The sequence below is a fragment of the Loxodonta africana genome, chromosome 2 (assembly GCF_030014295.1).
Source record: "Loxodonta africana isolate mLoxAfr1 chromosome 2, mLoxAfr1.hap2, whole genome shotgun sequence".
In the NCBI taxonomy this organism is placed as follows: domain Eukaryota; kingdom Metazoa; phylum Chordata; class Mammalia; order Proboscidea; family Elephantidae; genus Loxodonta; species Loxodonta africana.
In genome coordinates, this window is record NC_087343.1 from 213,062,327 (window position 1) to 213,076,984 (window position 14,658).

Below are 14,658 nucleotides of genomic sequence, written 5' to 3' on the forward strand. Positions count from 1 at the left end.
TCAACTGCTTGACCAGCTGTGTGAATGTACACAGGAAAACTGAGCTTCAATGCTCGCATCTGTGAAATGGGGATGGCAGTCATTACATCTACAACTTATGAAGTCTGTGAGGGCGGATGAGACAGTGCGTGTAAAAACAGCACAAGAATGTCAAATGGTGCAGTCACTTTGAAAACAGTCTGGCAGTGCCTCAAACAGTTAAACATGGATTTACCATATGACCCAGCAATGCCACTCCTGGGTGTATACCCAAGAGAATTTAAAACTTACACCCACATAAAAATTTGTACATGAATGTTCACAGCAGCTTTATTCATAACAGTCAGTAAGTGGAAATAGCCCTAACTTCCATTAATGGCTAAATGGATAAACAAAATGTGGTATACACATGCAACGGAATACTATTCAATAATAAAAAGGAATGAAGTACTGATAGATGCCAAAACATGAATGAACCTTGAAACGCTACGCTAAGTGAAAGAAGTCAGACACAAAAGCCTACCTACTGTATGACTGAAATGTCCAGAGCAGCAAATTTATACAGACAGAAAATAGATTAGTGGTGGCCAGAGGTGGGAGTGTGGTAATGGAGGTACGGGAGGATGACAGCTAAAGGGTACGGGGTTTCTTTTGGGGGTGATAAAAATGTCCTAAAATCAATCGTGTTGATGGATGCACAACTCCGAATATACTAAAAACCACTGAATTGTGCACTTTTAATGGGTGGATTGTATGGTGTATGAATTGTACCTCAACAAAGCTGTTACTAAAAAAAGAAAGGAATAAAATACTGATACATGCTACAACATGGATGAACCTCAAAAACACTAAGCTGAGTAAAAGAACTCAGTCACGAAAGGCCATATTTGTTCCTATTTGTATGAAACGTCTAGAACAGGCAAATCCACAGAGACAGAAAGTAGAGTAATGGCTGCCATTAGCTGGGGGAAGTGGGGAACAGGGAGTGAGTGTTAGCAGAGACAGGGCTTCCCTTTGGAAAGGAATGAAAATGTTCTGGAATTAGACAGTGGTAAGGAGCCCGATGGGGCAGTTTTACTCCGTCCTATAGGGTTGCTATGAGTCAGAACTGACTAGACGGCAACAGTTTTTTTTTTTTTTTTTTTAAGGAGCCTGAGTGGCACAAGCGGTTTGCTAACCTCAAAGGCTGGCAGTTTGAACCCACCCAGCAGCTCCAAGGAAGAAGGGCCTGGTAATCTGCTTCTGTTAAGACTGTAGCCTAGAAAACCCTACGCAGCACTACCAGTCTGTAACACAGGGGGTCACCATGAGTCAGGGGCCGACTGGACGGCCGCCGACAACAACGACGGCTACAGGGGCGTCCCTGGGTGGAGCAAACAGTGAAATGCTCCCCTACGAAGTGAAAATCTGGCGGTTCACACCCACCCAGAGGTGTCTCAGAAGAAAGTCTTCATCATCTACTTCTGAAAGGTCACAGCTTTGAACAGCCTAGGGAGTGGTTTGGCTCTGCACACACGGGGTCACCGTGAGTTCGAATCAACTTGACAGCAACTGCTTTGGTTTTTTTGGGTTTAATGGCTGCACAACCCTGTGGGTATACTAAAAACCACTGAGTTACACGCTTTTAAAAGGGAAAGTTTTATGGTTTGTTGATTACATCTCAATAAAAAAAAATTGTATGAGGGGAAAAAAGAAAAAAAAAATCAGCATGGTGCCTGGCCCATAAATGCTCAAAAGACATTGCCTGGTGTTGCAATGGTTAAAGTGCTCATTGCTAAATCGAAAGATCAGCAGTTCGAAACTGTCAGCCACTTTGCAGGAGAAAAGACCTAGTGATCTGCTCGCATAAAGATTTCAGCATAGGAACCCTATGGGACAGTTCTACTTTGTCCTACAGGGTGGCTGTGAGTTGAATCAACTTGATGGCACACAACATTACTATTTTTTTTACTATCAAAGGAGCCTTCTCCTAGTGCCTCCATAGTAGGAGCTCAGCATGAGTTAGAAGATACAGACACTCTGGTTCTGTCCCCCTTTTCAGCCACACCCAGCTGATGAGAAGGGGCTGGAAAAGGAAAAACCCCAGGCCAAGTTACCCACCACCCTTTAAAAAAAAGGCGTTAATACAAATTAAAACCCATACCACCTGACTGCCGCTTAGAAACCCAGGCTGACCTGTGGTAAGTCTTAGGAACCCTCTTAAGAACTGTTTTTATTCAACACTCAAAACTGGAAGGCCCTGTTGCACTACCTCATTATATAGCTATGCAATCTGCAAACCAGACAGGGAAGGTCACTTGCCAGAGGTTACACAGCATCTAGGTGAGCCAAGAACTCTCTTGTCTTGGCTTCTTAAGGGTCCTCAAGGCCCACAGTACAGCACTAGTTTTTCACATGACGAGAGGAGGCAAGAAGGGCCGCCAGCAAGGGTTAGGGAGCAGCCAAAGCAAAGAGTGGTAAGCAACTACACTGAGAGGGGGGACAGGCTGGGAGACAGGAGAGCCAGACAGGAGGGAGGACACCCTTCAGTGGCATTCACCAAGGCGAAGTGATGAAGAAACAAAATCCATTAGCTGTTGCCTCGAGCTGGCAGGGAAAGGGGAAAGGGAAGTGACGGCTAAGGGCTACAGGGGTTTCTTTTGGGGAGGGTTGAAAATGTTCTAAAATTGACTGTGATGATGGTTGTACAACTGAAGGCCTCTGTCAGGCAGTGGGAAAGCAAAGGTAAGTAAGAAGCTGGCCCTACCTTCGTGGGCTCCCAGCCAGTCCTCCTCTCAAACCTAAAGAATCCAAGTATCTGGGGGTGGAGCCCAGGGTCAGTGTCTAAGTTCTCAGGTGTCTGCCCCAGCCAGATTTGGGAATCTCTATTCAGAGAGGCAGGGACAACTGTCACAAAGGGCAGCAGCCCAACCTGTTGATTGGTAGGAAGGAGCTGGAATCTGCTGGACACAGAGGACAGGGGAGCAACAGAAGCCAGCAGGAGGCTGCTGGGACAGAACTGATGACGCAGTCAGACCTGGCTACACAGATGGGACGAAAGCTTCTACAACGGTCTACCTGGCACCTGCACCTGTTGACACTGCAGCACCTTCAGCTTCCACACCATACCTCTAGAGACAGGAACATGCATGTGGCTTGCCACAAGGCCTGAGCAAACTGGGGGAGCAGTGGAAGAAGGAAAGGTGTCTCCCTGAGAAAGCAGTATGATCAGAAACCTCGGGGGTACAGCGGACAGTCTGGATAAAGGCATCCATTAAGGCCAAGGTCAGAAGCAAGAATGACTGCGTTTGTAGAGGCTGGTGAGAAGCTCATGCTGCTTCCCTGCTTACAACCCTTCAACACCTCTTAAGGATAAAATCCAAACTCTGTACCCTGTTCTGCAAGCCCAGAAAGCCAAGCACTTCTGCTATTCTCCTGCCTCATCTTCCACCATTCTGCCTGCTTGCTCCCTAGCCACAGGCCAGCCACACAGGCCTCCTCTGGGTTCCCTCAAGCTGGGGGTCTTTGAGACTGTGGTTTCCTCAGTTTCTCCCAGCCTCTCCACCTGGCCATTCCCACCCATCCACCAAGGCTCCAGTAAAATGTCCCTTCCTCAAAGGCACCCATCCTGACTGCCCCAGACCAATCCTAGCCCCATCTTATACTCTCTGTAGATACCAGTGAGTCTCCTCTAGGAAGCTTATGGTAATTATACATGTTCAAAATTAATTTATAATTATCACCCCATTGTATAATGACAATGCATAGTGACTGTCCCCAGACAGAGCCTTTGCTCCACCAAGGCAGAAGTCTGTCCAGGTTGCAGCTGTGTCCGTAGCACTGGACTGGTACTCTGCTCAAGGCAGGTGTGCAGAAGGAAGGGAGGCCACAACTCGCCTGAGCTCGCACCTGGGAGTGGAAGTGCCTTTGCCCTGCTTCTTCTCTTCAGTGGCCTACAGTCCATTCTGCCGTCTGAGTCATCCCACAGAGCTGGGAAGGCTTCCCAGAGGGAGCGCTGCTGCTTCTCCCACAACTTCTCTTCCTCTGGTTTCCAATTCTGATGGTCTAAAAATGCCAAGTCCCTCCCCACCACAGTAGGCACAACTGTATCTGTAAGTCTAGAACTGCCCATACGCACCTCTGTCCCCACCAGACTAGGGGCTCACGTACTTTCATGTGAAAACATCAGCATCCTCAGAAACCAACAAAAAACTCGTTGCTGTGGAGTTGATTCCGAATCATAGTGACACCATAGGACAAAACAGAACTGCCCCACAGGGTTTCCAAGGAGCGGCTGGTGGATTCGAATGGCTGACCTTGCAGTCAGCAGCCAAACACTTAACAACTGCACCACCAGGACCCCGTTAGAAACCACCAGGTAAGAGAAATGAATGGCTTCCCAAGGCCCTCCCCGCTCCCTTCTTTCCCAGTGCAGGGCCTTCACCAGGCCTGCAGGCATCCTCCCAGTCTCAGAGCTCTGTGACAACATGAAATGCAAGCTTCAAAACAAGAACCAAAAGGGTAGCTGGCATAGAGGATGGTGCTTTAGAAGTACTTGGTGGCACACTTAGTTTTGTTGTTGACTTTTGGTCGGGTAGCTGGTTTTTTTTTGGGGGGGGGGGTGGGTAGTAAGGAACAGTGAGAGAAACAGAGTATCTGCTGTCCATGCTAAGGATCTCTGCCAGGTTGTAAGAGCCCAAAAGATGGGTGAGTTCTGTGTCAAGCAGCAGTGTGCAATCCAGGGCCCATTTTGTAAGTCCAGATCATGTACGAAGTTACCACATGAAAGCTCCCCCTGAGCTATTTCCCTGTTACCCTAGGCCCCTCACAGACCCACAGGAACTGGCGGCTGTACTTCTGGTATCCTGAAAGAGGCTGTTCGTGGTCTGAGCATCTTCCTCTCCAACCCAAAGCCCTTGCAAACCTGTCATTTGAGACTTCCGTTTCCAGGAAGATGGAGTAGGTGTATGTTTCCCTGTTCCTCTCACTAAGTACACCCAGACATTATGTGTAAAACAAACGTAAGAAGACTCTGAGAGGCGGAGAGAAGGCAAACATGCCAGGAACCCCAGGACTCTGGGAATGTCATGGTGGTGAGTGCCCTACATTTTCTTTTTGCTTCAAACATCAACAAATTTAAAAGAACTGAAATTGCGAAGAGTTTATTGTATGACCACGATGGTCATACAATAAAGGAGCCCTGGTGATGCAGTAGTTAAAATGATTGACTAGTAAGCAAAAGGTGGGCAGTCTTAACCCACCATATCACGACATCAATAAGAGAAAGACAACACGAAAATCTCCAAACAGTTGAAAACTAAAGAACGCACTTCTAAATGAACCATGGGTAAAAGAGGAAATCTCAAAAGAAATTTAACAAAACGAAAATACAGCATACCAAAACTTGTGGGGCACAACTAAAGCAGTGCTGAGAGGATCATTTATAGCACTAAACTGGTTACTTTAGGCAACAGGAAAAAAATCTCAAATCAATAATCTAAGTTCAGAACATAAGAACCTAAAAAAGGGCAAAATAAACCCAAAGCAAGCAGAAGGAAGGAAATAATAAAGATATGAGCAGACTATGAAATTGAAAACAGAAAAAACAATAAATCAATGAAACGAAAAGCTGGATTAAAAAAAAAAAAATCAGTAACATTGACCCACTTCTAGCAAGACCGACAAAGAAAAAAGACACAAATTACCAAAATCAGGAAAGAAAGAGGGATATCACTACAGATCCTGCAAACATGAAGAAGATAAAAAGGGACATACTATGAACAACTTTATACACTAAGTCTGACAGCTTAGATGAAATGAACTAATTCCTCAAAAAATGAAAATTACTACAACTCCCTCAGTAGAAAACAAGTCATCTGACTGGCCCTATAGCTAACAGTCCTGGTGGTGTAGCGGTTAAAGCATTCAACTGCTAACCAAAATGTTGGCGGTTCGAAACCACCAGCAGCAGTGTGGGAGAAAGATGTGCCAGTCTGCTTCTGTAGAGATTTACAGCCTTGGAAACCCCAGGGGTCACTATGAATCGGAATCCACTTGATTGCAGTGCCAAAGGAGCTCTGGAAACACCGGTGGTGTAGTGGTTAAGAGCTACGGCTGCTAACCCAAAGGCTGGCAGTTTGAATCCACTAGGAGCTCCCTGGAAACCATACGGGGCAGGCTCTACTCAGTCCTACAGGGTCGCTATGAGTTGAAATCAACTCGATGGCAACGGTTTCTTTTTGTTTGTTTGTTTAAAGGAGCCCTGGTGGTGCAGTAGTTAAAATGATTGACTAGTAAGCAAAAGGTGGGCAGTTTTAACCCATCAGCCACTATGCAGGAGAAAGATGTGGCAGTCTGCTTCCATGAAGATTTACAGCCTTGGAAACCCTATGGGGAAGTTCTACTCTGTCCTACAGGGTCACTAATGAGTTGGAATCAACTCGACAGCAGTGGGTTTCAGTTTTTGGTTCACACCTACAGAGGAAATTGAATGTTTTATTTAAAAAGTCCCAAAAAAGAAATCTCCAGGCCCAAATGGTTTCATTGACAAATTTTACCAAATGTATAATAAGAATTAACACCAATTCTACATAATCCCTTCCAGAAAATGGAGGAGGGAACACTTCCCAATTCATTTTATTAAGTTAAGAAACTACAGATCAAAATCCCTCAGGAATATAGACACAAACGTCATCAACAAAATATAAGCAAAAAGAATTCACCAATATATAAAAAGAATTAGTGGGATTTATTCCAGAGATGCAAGGCTGGTTCAACATTTGAAAATCAATCTGTGTAATCCACCATGGTAACAGCCTGAAGAAGAAAAATTGTATTAACATACCAATCAATTCAGGAAAAGCACCTGCAAAAATTCAGTACTCACTGTGGTTAAAGGGAAAAAACACACACGCACACCTCTCAGAAAAAAACTGAATAGAGGTGAACTTCCTCAACTTGCTAAGAGCATCTACAAAAACGCTACAGCTAACATTATCCTTAATGGTGCAACAATGCTTTCTCCCTAGTGTCAAGAAGAAAAAAGACAAAGTAAAGTATTACAATGAAATGTGCAAAGACCTGGAATGAAAAAACCAAAAAGGAAGAATAGACTCAGCATTCCTCCAGCTGAAAGAACTAAAGAAAAAATTCAAGCCTTGAGTTGCAATACTGAAGGATTCTATGGGCAAAAAATTGAAAGACACAGGCAGGAAGTATCAAAAGGAGATGAGGAGGTGAGGCCGAGATGGCGGAGTAGTGAGAAGCTTCCAGTGAACCCTCTTACAACAAAGACCTGAAAAAACAAGTGAAACGATCATATTTATGACAACCTAGGAGCCCTGAGGGAAACCCTGGTAGCGTAGTGGTTAAGTGCTACAGCTGCTAACCAAAGGGTCAGCAATTCAAGTCCACCAGGCGCTCCTTGGAAACTCCATGGGGCAGTTCTACTCTGTCCTATAGGGTCGCTATGAGTCGGAATCGACTCGATGGCACTGGGTTTTTTTTTGTTTAGGAGCCCTGAACATCAAAGGCAAAGTTAGAAAACCGAGTGGCAAGGGGAGGGAGACACGGTTCAGAAGTGGAGAGGAGTTGCCGGACCTGAGTTGCCGGAAGCCCTCAGGCACCATTCGCAGGAGCGACTGCAGCAGAGCTCTGGATGTAGTTTCCTCAGGGAGAAGCACCCAGCCGCACAGACTACTCACACCCCCGGAACCAGAGAATAACAGCGCCCTTGGCAAAAGCTAAGTGCCTGCGTATATTTTACAGCGCCACCAGGCCCCAAGCCGGTTTCAGTGGCTGTCGATTTCCCTGGGCCCGAGATAGCTCCTGCTGCGTTCCATGAGCCATTCTCCTGGCCTTGGAGAAGGAATAAAGTCACAATTGGGGGAAAAGACAATCTGTCAGCTCCACTAACCTGGGGAGCTCAGAACAGAAGTGGCTTTTGTCCAGGCATAAATGGTCTGTGGACTCTGAATACCCTTCCCCCTTGCATGGACCTGTGTGGGCCTATTTCAGGAAAATAGGCCCTTGTTGGCAGAATGCAACTGTTTCAGTTGTGCAGTGGACAGGTGGGTGTTTGATGTTTGTCACTGCTTTGCCTATTAAACAGGGTCCTCACCTACCCACAAAAGGGGCCTAAGGACTGGAGGCTCTACTCAGGTCACCCGGCCACCCACGACAGGGGTCCAAGGGTAACTGGTACCTCCCATTCCTTACAGCCGAAAGCACTGGGTGCTCATGGTCCATCTGCAGAACTCACCCACATATGCGCTCTAGGAAACAGGGACGCACTCTCCTCACAGACACTTGGGGGATGGTTGTCAGCCCCCTGCCTTGTTCAGAGTGTGACCCCTGCTGTAACCAGATACTGGTACCTACACCAATCACCCATGCCCCTCTAAGATTGTCAGACAGAGCCTGTACCACACACTTGATGACCAACTACCAGGACACCTGAGCTGAACCCATACAAGAAAAGTGAATGGATTCCTAGGTTGATGTACCTGATAACAGCTCTAGCCATCTGATGACAAGACGTTAGAGCTTCAAAAGCGAAAATAATCAAGCTAGCTCTCTCAAGCAACCTATTTGGGCATATCAAAACAAAACAAAGCAAGAAGCTAGGATACAGTAAGCAAACATAAACTAATACGATAACTTACAGATGGCTCAGAGAAAAAAGTCAATATCAAATCACATAAAGAAGATGACCACGGTCGCTTCAACGAGCTTTCAAAACAAAGAATCAAGGGATCTTCTGGATGAAGGTGCCTTCCTGGGATTACCAGATGCAGAATATAAAAGATTAATATACAAAACTCTTCAAGACATCAGGAACGAGATCAGGAAGGAGATCCGGCAATATGCAGAATGAGCTAAGGAACACACAGATAAAGCAGGTGAAGAAATTAAAAAGGTTATTCAAGAACATAATGAAAATTTAATAAGCTGCAAGAATCCACAGAGAGACAGCAATCAGAAATTCACAAGATTAACAATAAAATTACAGAATTAGACAACTCAATAGAAAGTTAGAGGAGCAGAATTGAGGCAAGTGGAAGGCAGAACTGGTAAGACTGAAGATAAAGCACTTGGCTATAATATATTTGAAGAAAAATCAGATAAAATAATTTTAAAAAATGAAGAAATCCTAAGAATCATGTGGAACTCTATCAAGAGAAATAACCTGTGAGTGATTGTACTACCAGAACAGGGAGGGATAACAAAAAATACAGAGAGAATTGTTGAAGATTTATTGGCAGAAAACATCCCTGATACCGTGAAAGATGAGAAGATATCTATCCAAGATGCTAGTCGAACTCCACATTAAGGCAGATCTTAAAAGAAACTCACCAAGACATATTGTAATCAAACTTGCCAAAACCAAAGATAAACAGAGATTTTTAAGAGCAGCTAGGGATAAACAAAAAGTCACCTACAAAGAAGAGCCAGTAAGAATAAGCTTCGAGTACTTTGCAGAAACCACGCAGGCAAGAAGACAACAGAATGACTTATATAAAGGACTGAAGAAAAAAAACTGCCGGACAAGAATCATATATCCAGCAAAACTGTCTCTCAAATATGAAGGCAAAACTAGGACATTTCCAAATAAACAGAAGTTTAGGAAATTCGTAAAAACCAAGCCAAAAATACAAGCAATACTAAAGGGGGTTCTCCAATTAAAAAACCGATAATATCAGATATCAACCCAAGACCAGAACACTGGACAGAGCAATCAAATGTCAACCCAGAAATGGAAATCACAAAAATAAATCAAGATAAAAAAAACACTTAAAACAAGGAAACAGCAATGTCATTATGTAAAAGAAGACAACATTAAAACAAAAAAGAGGAACTAAGAAATGTAGTCATAGATCTTTCATATGGAGAGGAAGGCAAGGCGATATAAAGAAATAAAGTTAGATTTAAACGTAGAAAAATAGGGGTAAATATTGAGGTAACCACAAAGGAGACTAACAATCCTATTCACCAAAATAAAATACTAGAAAAAAAGAGACTCAGCAGAAACAAAATCAACAACAGCAGATAAGAGAAACGACAATACACAAGCTACTCAGCATGAAAAATTAAGAAAAAGAAACTGCCAACAACACACAAAGATATCAAAATGACAGCACTAAACTCATATCTATCCATAATTACGCTGAATGTAAATGGACTAAATGCACCAATAAAGAGACAGAGAGTCTCAGACTGGATAAAGAAACATGATCCGTCTATATGCTGCCTACAAGAGACACACCTTAGACTTAGAGACACAAACTAAAACTCAAAGGATGGAAAGAAATATATCAAGCAAACAACAATCAAAAAAGAGCAGGAGTGGCAATATTAATTTCTGACGAAATAGACTTTAAAGTTAAGTCCATCACAAAGAATAAGGAAGGACACTATATAACGATTAAAGGGACAATATGCCAGGACGATATAACCATATTAAATATTTATGAACCCAGTGACAGGGCTGCAAGATACATAAAACAAACACTAACAGCACTGCAAAGTGAGATAGACAGCTCCACAATTATAATTGGAGACATCAACGTACCACTTTCAGTAAAGGACAGAACATCCAGAAAGAAGCTAAATAAAGACATGGAAAAGCTAAATGCCACAATCAACCAACTTGACTTCATAGATATATACAGAACACTCCACCCAACCCCAACCAAATACACTTTCTTTTCCATCGCACATAGGACATTCTCTAGAACACATATTACGTCATAAAGCAAGCCTTAGCAATATCCAAACCATCAAATTATTACAAAGCAACTTCTTTGAACATAAGGCCATAAAAGTAGAAATCAATAACAGAAAAAGCAGGGAAAAGAAATCAAATACTTGGAAACTAAACAACACCCTGCTTAAAAACGACTGGGTTATAGAAGACATCAAGGATGAAATAAAGAAATTCATAGAATCCAATGAGAACAAAAATACTTCCTATCCGAACCACTGGGACACAGCGAAAGCAGTGCTCAGAGGTCAATTTATATCATTAAACACACACATCCAAAAAGAAGAAAGGGCTAAAATCAAAGAATTATCCCTAAAACTTGAACAAAGATAAAGAAAGCAAGAAAAGAAACCCATGGGGAGCAGAAGAAAGCAAATAATAAAAATTAGAGCGGAATTAAAACAAACAGAGACAAAAAACAATTGAAAGGGTTAACAAGACCAAAAGCTCGTTCTTTGAAAAAATTAACAAAATTGATAAACCATTGGCCAAACCAACAAAAGAAAAACAGGAGAAGAAGCAAATAACCCGAATAAGAAATGAGATGGGTGATATCACAACAGATCCAGCTGAAATTAAAAGAATCATATCAGATTACAATGAAAAACTGTACTCTAACAAATTTGAAAATCTAGAAGAAATGGATGAATTCCTAGAAAGAAACACACTACCTACCTAAACTAACACAATCAGAGGTAGAACAACTAAATAAACCCATAACAAAAGAAGAAGTTGAAAAGGTAATCAAAAAACTCCCAACTAAAAAAAGCCCTGGCCCAGACAGCTTCACTGCAGAGTTCCATCAAACTTTCAGAGAAGAGTTAACACCACTACTACTAAAGGTATTTCAGAGAACAGAAAGGGATGGAATACTCCCAAGCTCATTCTATGAAGCCAGCATATCCCTGATACCAAAACCAGGTAAAAACACCACAAAACAAGAAAATTACAGACCTAGATCCCTCATGAACTTAGACACAAAAATCCTCAACAAAATTCTGGCCAACAGAATTCAACAACATATCAAAAAAACAATTCACTATGACCAAGTGGGATTCATACCAGGTATGCAGGGATAGTTCAACATTGGAAAAACAATTAATGTAATCCATCATATAAATAAAAAATGAGAATCACCTGATCTTATCAATTGGTGCAGAAAAGGCTTATGGCAAAGTTCAACACCCATTCATGATAAATCCACTCAGCAAAATAGGAATAAAAGGAAAATTCCTCAATATAATAAAGGGCATTTATACAAAGCCAAGAGCCAACATCATCCTAAATGGAGACAGTCTGAAAGCATTCCCCTTGAGATCGGGAACCAGACAAGGATGCCCTTTATCACCACTCCTATTCAACGTTGTGCTGGAGGTCCTAGCCAGAGCAATTAGGCTAGATAAAGAAATAAGGGGCATACAGATTGGTAAGGAAGAAGTAAAAGTATCTCTATTTACAGATGACATGATCTTATACACAGAAAACTCTAAAGAAACCTCTAGAAAACTACCGAAACTAATAGAAGAGTTCGGCAGAGTATGAGGATACAAGGCAAACATACAAAAATCACTTGGATTCCTCTACACCAACAAAAAGAACATCAAAGAGGAAATCACCAAATCAATACCATTTACAGTAGCCCCCAAGAAGTTAAAATACTTAGGAATAAATCTTACCAGAGAAGTAAAAGACTTATACAAAGAAAACTACAAGACACTTCTGCAAGAAACCAAAAGAGACCTACATAAGTGGAAAAACATACCTTGCTCATGGATAGGAACGCTTAACAGTGTAAAAACGTCTAGTCTACCAAAAGCTATCTATAGATACAAGGCAATTCCAATCCAAATTCCAAAGACATTTTTCAATGAGATGGAGAAACAAATCACCAACTTCATATGGAAGGGAAAGAGGCCCCGGATAAGTAAAGCATTACTGAAAATGAAGAACAAAATGGGAGGCCTCACTCCACCTGCTTTTAGGAACTATTATACCACTACAGTAGTCAAAACAGCCTGGTACTATACAACAGACACACAGACAAATGCAACAGAATTTTTAGAATCCACACATGAATGCATCCGCATATGAGCAGCTGATATTTGGCAAAAGCTCAAAGTCAGTTAAATAGGGAAAAGACAGTCCTTTAACAAATGGTGCTGGCATAACTTGATATCCATCTGCAAAAAAATGAAACAAGACCCATACCTCACACCATGCACAAAAACAAACTCAAAATGAATCGAAGACCTAAATATAAAATCTAAAATGATAAAGATCATGGAAGAAAAAATAGGGACAAAACTAGGAGCCTTAATACATGGCATAAACAGTATATGAAAGATTACTAACAATGCAAAAAAGAAACTAGATAACTGGGAGCTCCAAAAAGTCAAACACCTATGCTCATCTAAAGACCTCATCAAAAGAGTAAAAAGATTACCTACAGGCTGGGAACAAAGTTTTTAACTATGACATTTCTGATCAGCGTCTGATCTCTAAAATCTACGTGATACTGCAAAAATTCAACTACCAAAAAAAAAAAAATTCAACTACAAAAAGACAAATAACCCAATTAAAAACGGGCAAAGCATATGAACAGACACTTCACTAAAGACGACATTCAGGTAGCTAACAGATACATGAGAAAATGCTCACGATCATTAGCCATTAGAGAAATGCAAATCAAAACTACAATGAGATTCCATTTCACTCCAATGAGGTTGGCATTATTCCAAAAAACACAAAATAATAAATGCTGGAGAGGTTGTGGAAAGACTGGAACACTTACACACTGCTGGTGGGAATGTAAAATGGTACAACCACTTTGGAAATCCATTTGGCACTTCCTTAAAAAACTAGAAATAGATCTACCAAAGGATCCAGCAATCCCACTCCTTGGAATATATCCTAGAGAAGTAAGAGCCTTTACACGAACAGATATATGCACACCCATGTTCACTGCAGCACTGTTTACAATAGCAAAAAGATGGAAGCAACCAAGTTGCCCAGCAATGGGCGAATGGATACATAAATCATGGTATATTCACAAAATGGAATAATACACATCGATAAAGAACAATGATGAATCCGTGAAACATTTCATAACACGGAGGAATCTGGAAGGCATTATGCTGAGTGAAATTAGTCAGTTGCAAAAGGACAAATATTGTATGAGACCACTATTATAAGAACTCGAGAAATAGTTTAAATAGTGAAGAAAATATTCTTTGATGGTTACAAGAGTGTGGAGGGAGGGCGAGAGAGGGGTTTTCACTAATTGGATAGTAGATAAGAACTATTTTAGGTGAAGGGAAAGACAACACGCAATACAGGAAAGGTCAGCACAACTGGACTAAACCAAAAGCAAAGAAGTTTCCTGAATAAACTGAATGCCTCGAAGGCCAGCGTAGCAGGGGCAGGGGTTTGGAGACCATGGTTTCAGGGGACATCTAAGTCAATTGGCATAATAAAATCTATTAAGGAAACATTCTGCATCCCACTTTGGAAAGTGGCGTCTGGGGTCTTAAATGCTAGCAAGCAGCCATCTAAGATGCATCAATGGGTCTCAACCCACCTGGAGCAAAGGAGAATGAAGAACACCAAGAACACAAGGTAATTAAGAGCCCAAGAGACAAAAAGGGCCCCCAAAACCAGATACTACATCAGCCTGAGACAAGAAGAACGAGATGGTGCCCGGCTACAACCGATGCCTGCCCTGACAGGGAACACAACAGAGAACCCCTGAGGGAGCAGGAGAGCAGTGGAATACAGACCTCAAATTCTTATAAAAAAGACCAGATTTAATAGTGTGACTGAGACTAGAAGAACCCCAGAATTCACAGTTCCCAGACCTTCTGTGAGCCCAGGAGAGGAACCATTCCCAAAGTCAACTATCCAGACAGAGATTGGACTGGAAAATGGGATATAAAATGATA

At 42.1% G+C, this 14,658-nt stretch overlaps 1 protein-coding gene across 15 annotated transcripts in view; it reads right to left on the bottom strand.

Annotated features, from left to right (window-relative positions):
- The window catches only part of MPRIP (myosin phosphatase Rho interacting protein), a 226,205-nt gene that overhangs the window by 171,860 nt on the left and 39,687 nt on the right, over positions 1 to 14,658 (bottom strand). The gene's annotated exons all lie outside the window — the stretch shown is intronic.